Genomic DNA, 14,285 nt, shown 5'->3' with positions numbered 1-14,285 from the left:
TTTATTTAAATGTTCTATTATTTTATGTTAACAATGACTCATTACTTTCAGCCCTTTGCATTCAGCATGTTTCTATTGAAATAAACCTATGCTTCTATGAAAATTGAAGCTTTTGTTTTTTTGTGGCCCACATAAACTTAAACCTTGTTTATTTGGCCCGTGTAGCCTTTGAGTGTGACTTGCTTGATCTAAGCCATCAGAACTCCTCGGTGGTCCTGGGAAAGGTCCACTTGTGATGAGGTTTTTAGGAGGCCATGCACTGCAGAAAAACATTTAGCACTGTGCCCAGCACGTGGAAAGCAATCAGTCAATAATAGCATTAACCATTATTAATGCACTAGGGGTCTGGTGCACAAAATTTCTGCATGGGGGGGGTGTCCCTCAGCCTGGCCTGCACCCTTTCCAATCTGGGACATCCCTCTCACAATCCAGGACCCTTGGCTCCAAACCGGTCGCCTGCCTACCTGATCACCTCTAACCACCTCTGCCTGCCTGCCTGATCGCCCGTAACTGCCTCTGCCTGCCGGCCTGATTGCCCCCTAACCATTCTCCTGCAGGCCTGATTGCCCCCAACTGCCCTCCCCTGCTGGCCTAATTGCCCCCCCTAACTGCTTGCTCCCCTACTGGCCTGATTGCCTCTATCTGCCTCTGCCTCGGTCCCTGCCACTGTGGCTTTGCCTGGAAGCAAGTCAGACGTCCGGAAGATGTCTGGTAGATCCAATCTAATTAGCATCTTACCCTTTTATTAGTATAACTACTTACCATCCTTCTTACTTAAGCTATGTTTAACCTTGGTATTTGGGTCCCTTATAAAACTTAATCATGGTAGCTTCAAAAATGTTTGTCATATATTTAAGAGTAGGATAGCAGGAATTTTCTTTTTAACATCATAGTGTTACAAAGTAATGTTTGCTTTGCATGGTAGTGTGGGACTGGCAAAGCTGAAACTGTGCAAAACAATCTCAATAATAATGATCAATGATCAATAAGATTCATTCCTGAACTTCAAAATTTTGTCAAAACATTAAGAACTCTCTTATCATTGGTTATAAATATGTAAGGAGAATTGTAAATTGCAAAATGAATATTAACAGCATACTATAAAACATTAGAAATACTGAGAAATAATGTTTTATTTCTTTGTTAAAAATTTCCAGAGTTCTAAACAGTAATTTTTTATTATAACGCTTATAGAATGGACCAAGCCTCTCTTCTATGCCTTCGTGAATTGTCATACTCTGTTCTAAATCTGGGTCAGCTTCCAACATTCAATTTTTTTTACACTTTCAGTGCCATGAAATAGCTCCAAGAGTTCCTTTACGATGGACTGTTTTTTGCAGCATCTTCATCCTTTTTGTCACAACCACTTTCCTCACTTATTTCAGTAAGTTCACTAAGTTCATCGGCTGTATGTAGAATCTCTCGAACAACAGCAGCATCAGCGGGTATTACTCTACAACTCTGTTCACATCTGATTAAACTTCCACTTCCAGCCTTATCACTTTTTTTGTTTCTCTCTTTTGATTATCCATTTCTGTAAAATGTCACGTGGGTTTATCACCGGGAGACAAGAGGCCATGCAGCTACATGCTTTGCTGCCTGCGTGTGAACTGATAACAGATGCACAGTGACCAGTCTCCCATGGACTCTGAAGGAAGTGACAAGATTGGTCCCTCATTATGATGCATGTCTGTAATTTATGTAGTGACCTGTGGCCTGGGGAGCAGCAGCAGAGTTGTACTTGATGAATTCTGTACAGTTAAGGTCCTGTAGTAACTGAATTTAGAACTGTGTTGTTGGGGGCTGGTGTTATTTAACTCCCGTTACCATGGAGTAACTGAAATTTGTGCATCTGGGAAATGTGTGAGGGGGGACTGCCTGTATATTCCATCATGTGATGTGTGCCTGATGGAATAGTATAAATGAGCTTTTCTGTTATTCTTGACCTTCAAGTTGTAGAAGTTCTTGTTGATGGCACCATGCGTGAATGAGTTTTACTCCTCCAAGAAATGGCATTTTCAACCCTCCTACTCAAATCCATTGCTCAAAAGGCATCTGAGGGCAATTTGTTTCCCTAAGGCTTTCTGCAGATGTGTCTGTGCTGTGCTACCCAGAGTGGGTTTCTGGATGGTGACTGAGCGTGGAAGCAGGGTTAAAGTTAAAGTGGCTGCAGGCTTTCCCAGAAAACTTGGTGTGTTCATGTGCATCATGATGCTCCTGAGATACATCATGTTTCCCAGAGTGTCATTGGTTAATAACAGCTCTATGGGAAATATCTTAGCCTGCTAGGGCTGTCATAACAAAACCCCACAGGCTGGGAGGCTAAGCAGCAGAGGTTTATTTTCTCACAGTTCTGGAGGCTGGAAGCAAGTTAAGCTGCAAGCAGGTTGGTTTCTCCTGAGGCCTCCATCCTTGCCTTGAAGACGGCCACCTTCTCTCTGTGTCCTCACCTGGTCTTCCCTTTGTAGGCACATCTCTTTGTGCCTGAATATCTTCTTTTGAAGACACAAGTGAGATTGTATATAGGGCCCACACTAACAGTCTCCTCTTAACTGAATAAGGCCTTATCTTCAAATGCAGCTACACTCTGAAGTATTAGGGTTTCAACGTACTAGTATGAATTGAGAGAAAGGGACATAATTCAGCCCATAAGAGGAAGTAAGGAAACATAGCACACTAATTATTAAATGAATTCCAATTTTAGAAATTTAAAAGAACTAGAAAAAAATGAGTGATAGAATCAAGGAAGTGTCCTAGCATACACTATTTATCAATATTTGACCCTGGCACACTTTTTTCATAAATCATCTCATTAAATGGTATTCTTTGTATCATACTTCATATAAAATCTTGAAATGGCTGTTAAATAGTAAGAAATAACTCCCTCATTTTTATATAATATAGAGAAATATATCTACTAAAATAAGATTTGGTTTGGGAGCTCCTGGTTGTCTAAATATGTTCATAGAAAAGTTACTGCAACCATCAGAGGCTTAAGCTCTTGGTCTTCAAGTACAAGTGTAAGGGCTCCTTTACTGTTGTCACTTGCAGAATGTTCCTCTCTAATGGGTGTGATCCCTTCCTTTCCGATCCTTACTCTGCGGGCCTGCTTAGTGCTAAATTCACTCACACCAGTCAGGATTCTTTGGTTTGCACTTGTGCCTCCTCCCAACTTGGGATGCCCCTAGCTTCCCAATGCAGTTCTCCTGAACTCTGGTGAGGGACATCTGCAGGACCGCCCCCACCACTCAAATATGCTCAACTTGGAACTCAGGGCGAATGGGGTGGGGGCAGGGACCAACACATAAATGCTCCTGTCACTCATCCCTCAGGCGGATGATTCTGAGATGCACTCCAAATACACCAGCAAGGTCTTTCTCCAGGCATCTGCCTTGGTGGGCAATTTGATAACACCTCTTTGTATTGACTTTTCCTGTTTCCCTCATCCTTTCCCTGGACCCTCTTCCCAAATAAACTACTGCCTGTAACACTCTGCTTTTGGGGAAACCCAGGCTAAGGTAGATGGGCTCTCATAACTAGCCAGGCCCAAGTCCTAGGCCTTTGCCTGGGGTCCCCAATGGGAGTGGGGTAGGATGAGGTGCTATGGTTAGACTGGGGAAGGCTGGATGCCCAGTGGAAAGGAAGGCTGTTTCCAGAGGCAGAGTGGAAACAGCTGCACAGACCCAAATCAGGAGGGAGCGAGAATGAGAAGCATTATCCACTACACATAATGGCTGTGAGCAGTGGTGGGAACCAGACTCCTAGGAACATGCTTTACTGAGTGGTCAGGCTGGAGGTTCACCCACAGTAACGCCAACGTGGTATTTAGCATTCCTTCTGTGTTCCACCCATTAGGATACAAAACAGCCACGTCTCCCAAATTTTTAGTCCCCAGAACACACTTATAGAAGAGGTAAGACTATTATTTTCACGATAAAGATGGAAAGCCGAGGCAGAGTGGATAATTGAGCTCCCCAAACCAGAAAAGAAAGTCGTGCTGAGTCTGGGATTACATGTGGGCGTCCTGCCCAGGCAGTTGAGCCCCACCTTTTACTGGAACCAACCCCAGGGAAGAAGTTTGCTGGTTTCCTGGAAGGCAGAGGTTTGCATGTGCATGCCCCGTGCGGGGCCTCTATCTGGGTGCAGCCGGGACAGGGCTGCAGTGGGTGCGCCTAAGGAAAGGGAGGGGAGAGAAACCACTCCGAGTGAGCCAGGCTTGGGATCGGCCGCGTCATCGCTCACGGGTCCCATGCCAGGACTTGCCACCAGAGAAGTCTCTTTGATTTTGTCCACGGACACCAGAGGACAGAACGGAGCTTGTTTGTTTTCAGACTTGAGTCATGCTAACATCCTATTCTTAAAATAAAGATCATTGTTTGGTAAAATGCAAAATAAAATGACCCACTCATTAGCTGTTTTTTTTTTTTCTGTGTTGGTGAAAAGCATGATTTTCAGGAGGAATTGTCTCCACTCAGAAGTCTCTGTGAAATACAGACAAAAACAGGCTTCGGTGGTTTTTGTTGTTTTTTTCTGATGGTGGTTTTGGTTTACTTTCAGTCCTTGGGCTGTATATTTAAGGAGAATAAATAGGGGATCAAATGTGTTTGGCATTTATTAATGGCATTTACATGGGTTACTTTCTTTGCTCCTATGGAACCCTATGGGCCATGTACTATACTCACCCTTTTGCAGATGAGCAACCTGGAGCTTAGAGAGGATCCATCACATGAGCAGCGCTGGGCAAGTTGAGAGAAAACCAGCCCCCCAGTCTGGCTGTGCCTGACCCCCAAGCCAGTGCTGCTCCGCCCTCACTGCCTCCAGGCTACCTACCTGCACCTGGTCTGGCTTCCCGCTTCCCACACTGCACTGCTGACCACACAGTGGACACGCTGCAGACCTTCTGGGCCGAGGCAACAAGAATCCCAATCATGAAATTAAGGGCTTGTCATGTTTTTTCAGACAAGATCGGGCACGTTCAGGGTGGTATGGCCATATACTGTCATGTTTTTTCAAATGCATTTTTTCCTAGCTTTTATTATAGATGTCAGTTTTTCCTCCTTCCTCAAAATCCACACACACACACACACACACACACCTGGGAAGGAGGAAGTGGGTTCAGGAGACAGCAGAAGTCTGAGTGACTGTATGCATAGTTAGGCTACAATAATAAAGTACTATAGACTGGGTGGCTTATGAACAACAGAAATTTAGTTCTCACAGGTCAGAGGCTGGGAGTGTGAGGTCAAGGTATCACCAGCAGGGTTAGGTGAGGGCCCTCTTTTGGGGGGTCTCAGACTTCTTGTTGTGTCCACACGTGGCAGAAGGTGGGTGAAAGAGCTCCCTGGGCCCCCCTCATAAGGGTGCAATCCCATTCATGAGCACTCCATCCTCATGACCTAATCACCCCAAAGGCCCCACTTCCTGATACTGGGGGTTGGGTTTCAAGGTATTAATTTTGTGAGCAACAAATGAATGGACAAACATTCAGTCCATTGCACCCATTTTGTTGATTCTAGAACAGGGGTGGGCAAACTTTTTGACTCGAGGGCCACAATGGGTTCTTAAACTGGACCGGAGGGCCAGAACAAAAGCATGGATGGAGTGTTTGTGTGAACTAATATAAATTCAAAGTAAACATCATTACATAAAAGGGTACGGTCTTCTTTTTTTTTTTAGTTTTATTCATTTCAAATGGGCCGGATCCAGCCCGCGGGCCGTAGTTTGCCCACGGCTGTTCTAGAAGGAACATTTTCTCATGCTGTAGCCATCTATAATCTCTGTGTCTTACACTCACTGTCAACTAAACAGCTCATGTCATAGTTGTCATTGCCACTGACTGAGCATCGAAGCCCAGGGAAACAATTGTGGAACACTTTTAAAAGAAACATGGCCTACGGCTTCACCAGAACTCTCCTGAAAGTGCTTGGTGACTCACAGGATGATGGTGTCTGGAAAAACATGGATTTCCAAGTCCTACATCCAAGAGTGACCCCCGAAAGGTGAATTCAGGTTGTGATGCAGTTTTAGTCACACCTTAACCAAGTTGTTAGCCTACATTTCCTTTATGTGTGTGCAGGAGAGTGAGTGACATATGGTTTAAAATTCTGTGTCCAAATAGGTCTAAAAGAACTCTTTTAATACATTTAAGATAAAAATTCTAAGTGCTAAGAAAGCATTGTGACACTTATTTAGTGTTTCATGAAATAGCAGTGTGTCTGACATAGTGAAGTTTTAGATTCCATGAAATGCGGTAGGATTCATGTTTTATGTTTCAATAGTCATCAATCTGTTTCTAATGTATTCCTGGAGAAGCATGTGAGCCATCTTGCCACTAAGCTATTTTCAAAATCTCATGGAAGCCTGCCAATGGTTTTAAATTGAGCTATGCAACTCTCTCACTCTTGGGTAGAGAAGTTCCAATATTGTAAGGCTACATTTCTGGGTATATTTTTTTGGTAAGTTTTTGTTAATCCTGGCATTTGTCTAAAGCAAAATAATAATAATAATAATGAAATAAGAGCAAAATGCGTGCATCATGAATTGTGCCATCCAGAGAACAACAGCTCAGCTGTGCAAAGTGAATGTAGCTTTGACAAAAGCACTTCACTTCAAAGCCTTGCCTCTTGGCTCCTGCATTGATGAACTCGCCACTAGGGACATGAGTGTCCTTGAGTTCCCTTGGTCATGTCCCATGGGTTTATTTATTAATGTGTTTAAATAGAACCTTTAACTTTACCATTGGTGCTTTTAGAAAAACACTAATATCATAAAAAATATTTCAACTTCAAATTACTTCCCACCCACCTCAAGTTTCATGCAGTTCATATCTGGGCATAAAGAGAAATCAATATATTAGTCTAGCTCAAAGGCCGATGGACTTTGGTTTTGTCACACATTTAGTGATAACAAATGTCTCATAAAACAGACCTTTGTTCCTCTTTGCACCATTCTTTCCGGGGCCATGAAGCCATTATGTCTGGCTGAGAGCAGCTTCTAGGCTGGCAGGAAACTGTCTTTCCAAGAAAGCAGGATGCAGAATCCCCAGTTGGTGTGCGCCTGCCTTCAACACTGCTCCCTCCTACACCCAGCTCCCCGACCTGGGATCTGGTGTCCTGTGGGCCTTTCAAACAAGCAGCTCCTCTCCCTCCCCAACACTGAAGCCAAGGTCCTCAGGGTCCCCCTCTCTGCCCACCATGGAGGGGAACCCAGGCCCTTCCTTCCACCGGCCCTCTCCTCCCTGCTGGCCTGGAGCCTCTGGGGATCCAGGTTGGGGGCCAGAGTTTGCTCCCAGTGTCCCAATACCTCAAGAGAGAGAAGTGGCTCCTCTGCTTAAAACCTTTCCATGGCGCCCCATTGCCCTCAGGGTAAGGTCCAAAGTCTGAAAGTGGCTTCCAAAATCCTCATGATCGCCCCCAGCATCTGTGCATCTTCCGCCACGTGCTCTCTGTCCCCTGGCCCCCGCATCACTGCTTTTGCCACTCTGAACATGGTTTGGCCCCCCAGACTTGTCAGCTTGCCCTGGCTCCCTGGTCTCTGCACAAGGCCTTGCGTGGGCTCGATTGGCTTTTAGGGAGTCCTGCAAGTGCACCGCCCAAACCTCATTGTTCTGATGGGAAAACACATTTCAAACCAACTTCAAACCCACACTTGGAGTTGTCTGTTGGCTGTAAGCTGGGGCCTGTGCAGATTTTGTTAAACAAATTGAGTTACATCAGAGGACTTTAGGTCTGGCAGCTAACCCCCTCCTCTTGTAGGACCGCTTTCTAGAGCTTTGGAATTCCCACACGGAAGTGTGAACCATTGTGTGCTTGCCTTGTTTGGCAATAGATCTGGGCAAATGCTAAACTCCAAGAGTGCAAGTTCTCAGGGGCCACCAGCCAGACAGCCAGCACCAGGCCCTGAAGCAAAGGTAAGTGCCGCATCCACTCTCCTCAAAAGACAGCTGGGCCAGTGCAGGCTCCTGCTCAGGGGTGAATAGGTGTGAAGTTGGCATTTATAAGCAGTGCTTTCCTTGTGTGGCCTCTGCGAGTGCCCACCTTCTTTCTGACCTTGGCAGGACACCTTCCCTTCCCTGTAGTTCAAACCTGTGCCAGAGCCTTGGCTGCGCCCCCAGGTCCCTGATGCCATATAAGCAAACATTTCTAGTTTCTCTTATTGAGTCGGCAGGTGATTTTTCTCTGGCCAAGGTGAAAGCAGAGGCCCGTTGAGGTAAGTCCTGGGTGGGGGGCCAGAGCCAGGGTCATGCCAGGGGGCAGCATCTGAGGGGCGGGACCTCTGGTGGGCTCTCTGGAAGCAGATCATGGATGGAAAGGGTGAATCTCAAGGGCATCTTGGCTGAAGCAAAGGCGTGTCCAGGCAGACCCAGTGGGTGTGTTTGGTGGGGAGAGGGACTCTGCGTGTGCGCATGCACGGGTCTTTATAGATTGGCGGGTATGACCAGCCGCGGGGCTGGCTGAACTATTTTGTCACCATTTTCAGGTCGGGTCTCCCTCTGTGATAACTGCTGTTTACTGAGCGCTGATATAGCTCTGCTCTGTCCTAAGGACTCATGCGCGTGACTCCTTTAGCCTCACACCAATCCCCGCAGCAGGTGCTATTTCCTGCCTGGTGCACAAGAAAACCAGTGGGAGAGTTACACTGCTTTTCCAACCCCCCAGGCCAGGTCCTTCTGAGCTCCGGCCAGAGTATTCTCTCATCATTTGTTTTCCTGGGGACGATATGGAGATGGGGGCTGCTTCCCCTCCAAAGATGCAGTAGAGAAAGGAAACCCAGAGCACATGGCCAGGATTTCCCTCGGCGCTCGTCCAAGCATGTCACAGTAAACCCTCCATTTTGTGGACCTCGATTTTACGGACTTCGGATTCAACAGACAAAATTCCCGGTCCATATGTCATGTGACGATTAACACCCCATCAATTTTAAAATGCTTTTAACCAAAATTTGCTTATAATTAAATTAACAGGTTGGGGTTTTTTTTGGTTATTAATTCACTTATTTTAAACGAATTTTAGTGAATAGGCTGCATGTTGGAAAAACTTCAGTAATTTCGCCTGCATAAATACATATTACATATATACAACTATCGTCTACATATTTAAATGCAAGAATCAGCGCTCATAGACAATGCTCGGGGAATGATCAAAAACTTTTCTGTGAAATTAAACTTCTCATACACTCTCGATTTTAATTACACAAACATGTCTGCATAAATAAACAGGTAAATTAACCAATTTGTCAATTTTTTAATGTGCACACGTAGAAAACCTACTTTATTACATAATGGACTTTCATCTTTAACAGACACCCTCTCAGCCAAATTAGTCCGTTATATCGAGGTTTTACTGTATTAGAAATAGAATAAAAATGTTTGGATGCTGAACACATCTAAGGCTAGAAAACCCACTTAACTTGTGCCCTTCCTACTGTCTCCTTTCCATTGCCACTTACAACTGCAATTAGCCACCGTATCCCCTGCTCAAAGCCTTCGAATGACACCCACTGACCACGGGGACAAGTCTCAACTCCTAACGTGGCTTCCCAAATCCCCCAGAGTCCCTTGTAAAGATAGCAATGATACCATTTCAGTTAAACCTCTCGTAGGAGACACTATCAGACCTGTGTCTGCATGAGGAAGACACTTGGGTGTTGCTGATGGGAAAGCACTTGGTCTGAGTGACTCAGAACAGTTATTTCCTGCAGAATCTTTCAGCGTGCTCAGCCTTCCTGAGCCGAGACCAGTCTCGCAGCCTTCCCACCATCCTGAGGGCCCACCTGATAGTGCTGGGCTTCCCAGCAGGCCAGTGTGCCCGCTCCCGCTGCCTAAAATGAGCAGCTGCATCTTGCTTCTGGGAACTGTTTATTGAAGATCTAGCTATAGCTGGGATAGTTTGACAACGTGTGAGGCACAAACATTCTTTATCGGCAGGATGAGGTTAGTTTCTGTTCGGGCCTGGTGTTTTTGTAAGAAGGAAATAGCTTTCATCAGCATCAGATTAGATCCAGGAAGCATCCACAGGGCAGTGGAAGCTGATAGGGGCAGAGCATCAGGATTTCTCATTGGTCACTACTGCCACCTCCTGGCTGATGCTGTTTACTACATAGCACGGGCTTCCTGGGAAACCTTAAGTGATATACCCTATTTTCCCTCTATTTACAAGCTCAGTGTGGTACAAAGAAGAAAAAAAAAAAGAGCGAGAAAGTATTTAGAGTATTTATTTGTATTTTTATATTAGAACAATGTAAATCAGAGACAAGAATGATTAATAAAAACAGGGACTATTCTCATTTGAGACAATGAGAAAAAGAATTCATCTGAGCAATTTATACCTTCTCACTTACCTTTGTCCAAAGTAAGTGTTCAGCCCAAATCTGAGTTTCTTTTTTTTTTAATATATTTTATTGATTTTTTACAGAGAGGAAGGGAGAGAGATAGAGTTAGAAACATCGATGAGAGAGAAACACCGATCAGCTGCCTCCTGCACATCTCCCACTGGGGATGTGCCCGCAACCCAGGTACATGCCCCTGACCGGAATCGAACCCGGGACCTTTCAGTCCGCAGGCTGACGCTCTATCCACTGAGCCAAACTGGTTTTGGCAAAATCTGAGTTTCTTAAATCTCCTTCCCACTCTCTAACGTTGCCATCTTAGCAATTTTAGGGAATTTTACCAATCATTTTGGAAAATGAGTGTAAAATTAAGGACTTCAGTAGAATTACAACATAAAAGTATTTGGTCTAAAGCATGCCTTTAAATTATGCAATAAAATATTAGATTTGATATTAGTCCTCATCATAGTTTCATATTGGTTTTATTCTTAGGGTATTAATCTCTAGACATTTAAATTCTAAGTTATAAAAAGGTTTATTGTAGCACACTTTATTCAGCCTCACCTGAGGATATTTTTTCCATTGAATTTTTTCTTTTTTTGAGAAAGAGTGGAAGGGAGGGAAGAGGGGGAGAGAAAGAGAAACATTGGTGTGGGAGAGACACATTGATTAATTGCCTCCCACATGCACCCTGACCCAGGCTAGGGAACCTGCAGCCAAGGTACATGTCCTTGACCGGGAATCCAACCCAAGACACTTCCGTCTGCCAGCCCACACGCTAATCACTAAGAAAACCAGCTAGGGCTATAACACACTTTCAATCTATAATAATAAAAGCATAATATGCAAATCGACCAAACGACTAAACAGCAGAACAACTGTCTGGACGCCCTTCTGGATGACACATTATGATACACACTGGCGTCAGTCCAGCCAAGGCAGGTGCAGTGTGATTGCTCAGGGGGGCCCCACCATCACCCCACAATTGTCCCACAGAGGGAGACCAAGGCCACTGGCTGGTGGGGCAATTGATGGTGGAAGGGGGCTCCGTGATTGTGGACCCTCAGCCAGGTGGGCAGGGCCTCTCTCTTTGGAGGAGCCCCATGATCGATCACCCCACAGAGGGAGGCCCAGGCCACCTGGCTGGTGACACGGTGGTGGGTGGGCGGGACCTCCCTCTGCGAGGTGATTGATCTGAGGGCCCCGAAATCGATCGCCCACAGAGGAAGGTCCAGGCTACCACCCAGAGATGCTGTGGCATGTGTGCAGACCGGCCAGCAATGGTCCTGCAGAGGGAGGCCCAGGCCAGCCAAGCGATTGCACCCCACACCTGTCATCCACAGAGGGAGGCAACCAGTGGTGAGGGAGGGGGAGCAGTACCACACAGATGGCAAGCAGTGGCAGCAGTAGGGGCAGGGCCAGCTTCTGGCAGCCGGGGGAAGGAAAGCCCTGATAGGCCCTGATTGCCAGCCAGGCCTAGGAACCTTACCTGTGGGGTCCCGGATTGGGAGAGGGTGCAGGTTGGGCTGAGGAACACTCCTCCTATGCATAAATTTTGTGCACTGGGCCTCTAGCACTCATATATTGACAGAGGTAAAGCTAAGTTTTTTCAGTTATTTAAGTTACATTTTTGAGGGGAGGTTGCATTTTATCTTTAATATCAAATGTGCTGAGATCACAGGCGGGCGGTTTCCAAACTATATTAAGGATATGGGCAGAAACTGCTCAGAATCCTTAGTCCCCTTCTTCCTCAGCAGATTCTCAGCTGGCCCAGGACCACCGTGTTACTCTGGGTATTATGAGAAACGGATACTAAGAAGGAATTAAACATGTATGGATCTTATTAGGGGGACCATCTGTTAGCAAAGATGGGAGGAAGCTAAGGAGGACTGGCAGGGCCAGGTCTGACCACATGTGCGGGAGAGAAGGAAGGAAGGAAGGAAAGAAGGAAGGAAGGAAGGAAGGAAGGAAGAAAGAAAGGAAGGAAGGAAGGAAGGAAGGAAGGAAGGAAGAAAGGATCTTAAACTCCTGTGTGGTTCTAAGGAAAGTTCTGCAAAGCTCTCAGCACTCCCTGCGACAGGCAGATTTCAGAGATAACCCCCTGTGACCTCTGCCTCTTGGTACCCATGCCCTTGTGTAATCCCTTCCCTTTGAGGGTGACCGGACCTAGTGACTAGCTTCGAATGAATAAAAAATGGCAAAAGTGATGGGATGTCACTTCCATGATGTTGTTATAAAGGACTGAGACTTCCAGCTTACTGGACACTCTTGCTAATTTTGGTGAAGTTGACTGCCATGGGAAGGTCCCATGTAACAAGGGACTGAGGGCAGCCTCCAGCCAAAAGCCAGGAAAGAGCAAGGCCCTTAGTCAACAGCCCACAAGGTGCTGAATCCTGATGCCAACCACCAGGTGAGCTGGAAAGCAGATCCTTCCCTGGCAGGCCTCAGATGAAACCCAGCCCTGGCTGACGCTTGAACTTCAGCCTTATGAGCGTTCTTGAAGCAGAGGATCCAGATACACTGAACATGAATTCCTGCCCCACAGAAGCTGTGAAACAACCCAAACGGTGTTGTTTACCCACTACATTCTGGTGTAATTTGTTACATAGCAACAGATAATTAATACAGTTCTCCAGTAAATGTTGCCCATCAATGAAGGCTCACGGACTCCTAGAAACAAAGCCGCTTTAGTATTCCTGATGCTCTCTGCCTGTGGCTGGCTGGAAGGAGCCTGCAGGAAGCGTGATCTCAATGCAAATGTGGTGGTGGATTTCACAGTTATACTTCCTCACTCAGAGATCTGAGCGGTGCATTCTCATTGCTGCCAAAGACACTCAGAAGAAAGATTACGTTTCCCATCCTCCCTTGAAGCTTGGATGACACTGTGATTGAGTTCTGGTCAATGTGGCATATGTGCAAGTCATATAGTGTATACTGTATACTGTATACAACTTTTGGGAAGGGCCCTTTAAAAGAACTTAAAACAGAACTTAATTCTATTTTTTTAAAAATTTACATTTTCTGTGTAAAGTCTGAAGGTTAAAGGAGTAGATATTTCCCAGAAGATAAGTCATGGTACAGAGAAAAGTTTAATTACCTGGGACTATTACTGGGTCACCTTTATTCCATATTAGAGGCCCAGTACATGAAATTCATGCACTCGGGGGTTCCCTCACCCCAGCCTGCGCCCTCTCGAAGTCTGGGAGCCCTTGGGGGATGTCCAACTGCCACGGAGGCAAGAGAGGCTCCCATCATTGCTGCTGTGCTTGCCAGCCATGAGCCAAGCTCAGGACTTCTGGCTGAGTGGCGCTCCCCCTGTGGGAGTGCACTGACCACCAGGGGGAAGCTCCTGCTTTGAACATCTGCCTTCTGGTAGTCAGTGCGAATCATAGCGACTGGTTGTTCTGCCGTTTGGTCAATTTGCATTTTAGCCTTTTATTATATAGGACTAGAGGCCCAGTGCACAAATTCATACACCAGTGGGGTCCCTCAGCCTGGCCTGAGGGATTGGTTTGAAATCAGCTCTCTGACATTCCCCAAGGGGTCCCGGATTGTGAGAGGGCACAGGCCAGGCCAAGGGACTCCACCGGGGCTGGGGAGGGATGTGGGAGTTTGTCCAGTCAGCGGGGGGACCATGGGAGGGCTCCAGGGCGTGTCCAGCTTGTCTTACTCAGTCCTGATCAGCCGGACCCCAGCAGCAAGCTAACCTACTGGTCAGAGCATCTGCCCTCTTGTGGTCAGTGCATGTCATAGCAACTAGTTAACTGGTTGACTGTCTTCCCTTTGGTGGTCAATGCACATCATAGCGAGCAGTTAAGTGGCCTTAGCATATCATTAGCATATTATGCTTTGATTGGTTGAATGGCCAACTAGATGACCAGGCACTTAGCATATTAGGCTTTTATTATATAGGACTAGAGGCCCAGTGCACAAACATTTGTGCACTTGGGGGGGGGGCG

At 46.1% G+C, this 14,285-nt stretch overlaps 1 long non-coding RNA gene across 1 annotated transcript in view; it reads left to right on the top strand.

The window, feature by feature from the left end:
* Positions 1-1,614: 1,614 nt before the first annotated feature.
* Positions 1,615-14,285, top strand: part of LOC107183468 — a 54,133-nt gene continuing 41,462 nt past the window's right edge. The window contains exons 1-2 of the long non-coding RNA XR_001514257.1: positions 1,615-1,764; positions 7,828-7,909. This is a non-coding gene — a long non-coding RNA (uncharacterized LOC107183468). The remainder of the gene's footprint in view (positions 1,765-7,827; positions 7,910-14,285) is intronic.

Source organism: Myotis davidii, unplaced genomic scaffold, assembly GCF_000327345.1.
Source record: "Myotis davidii unplaced genomic scaffold, ASM32734v1 scaffold80, whole genome shotgun sequence".
In the NCBI taxonomy this organism is placed as follows: domain Eukaryota; kingdom Metazoa; phylum Chordata; class Mammalia; order Chiroptera; family Vespertilionidae; genus Myotis; species Myotis davidii.
This window is presented reverse-complemented; position numbering and strand designations above follow the sequence as displayed.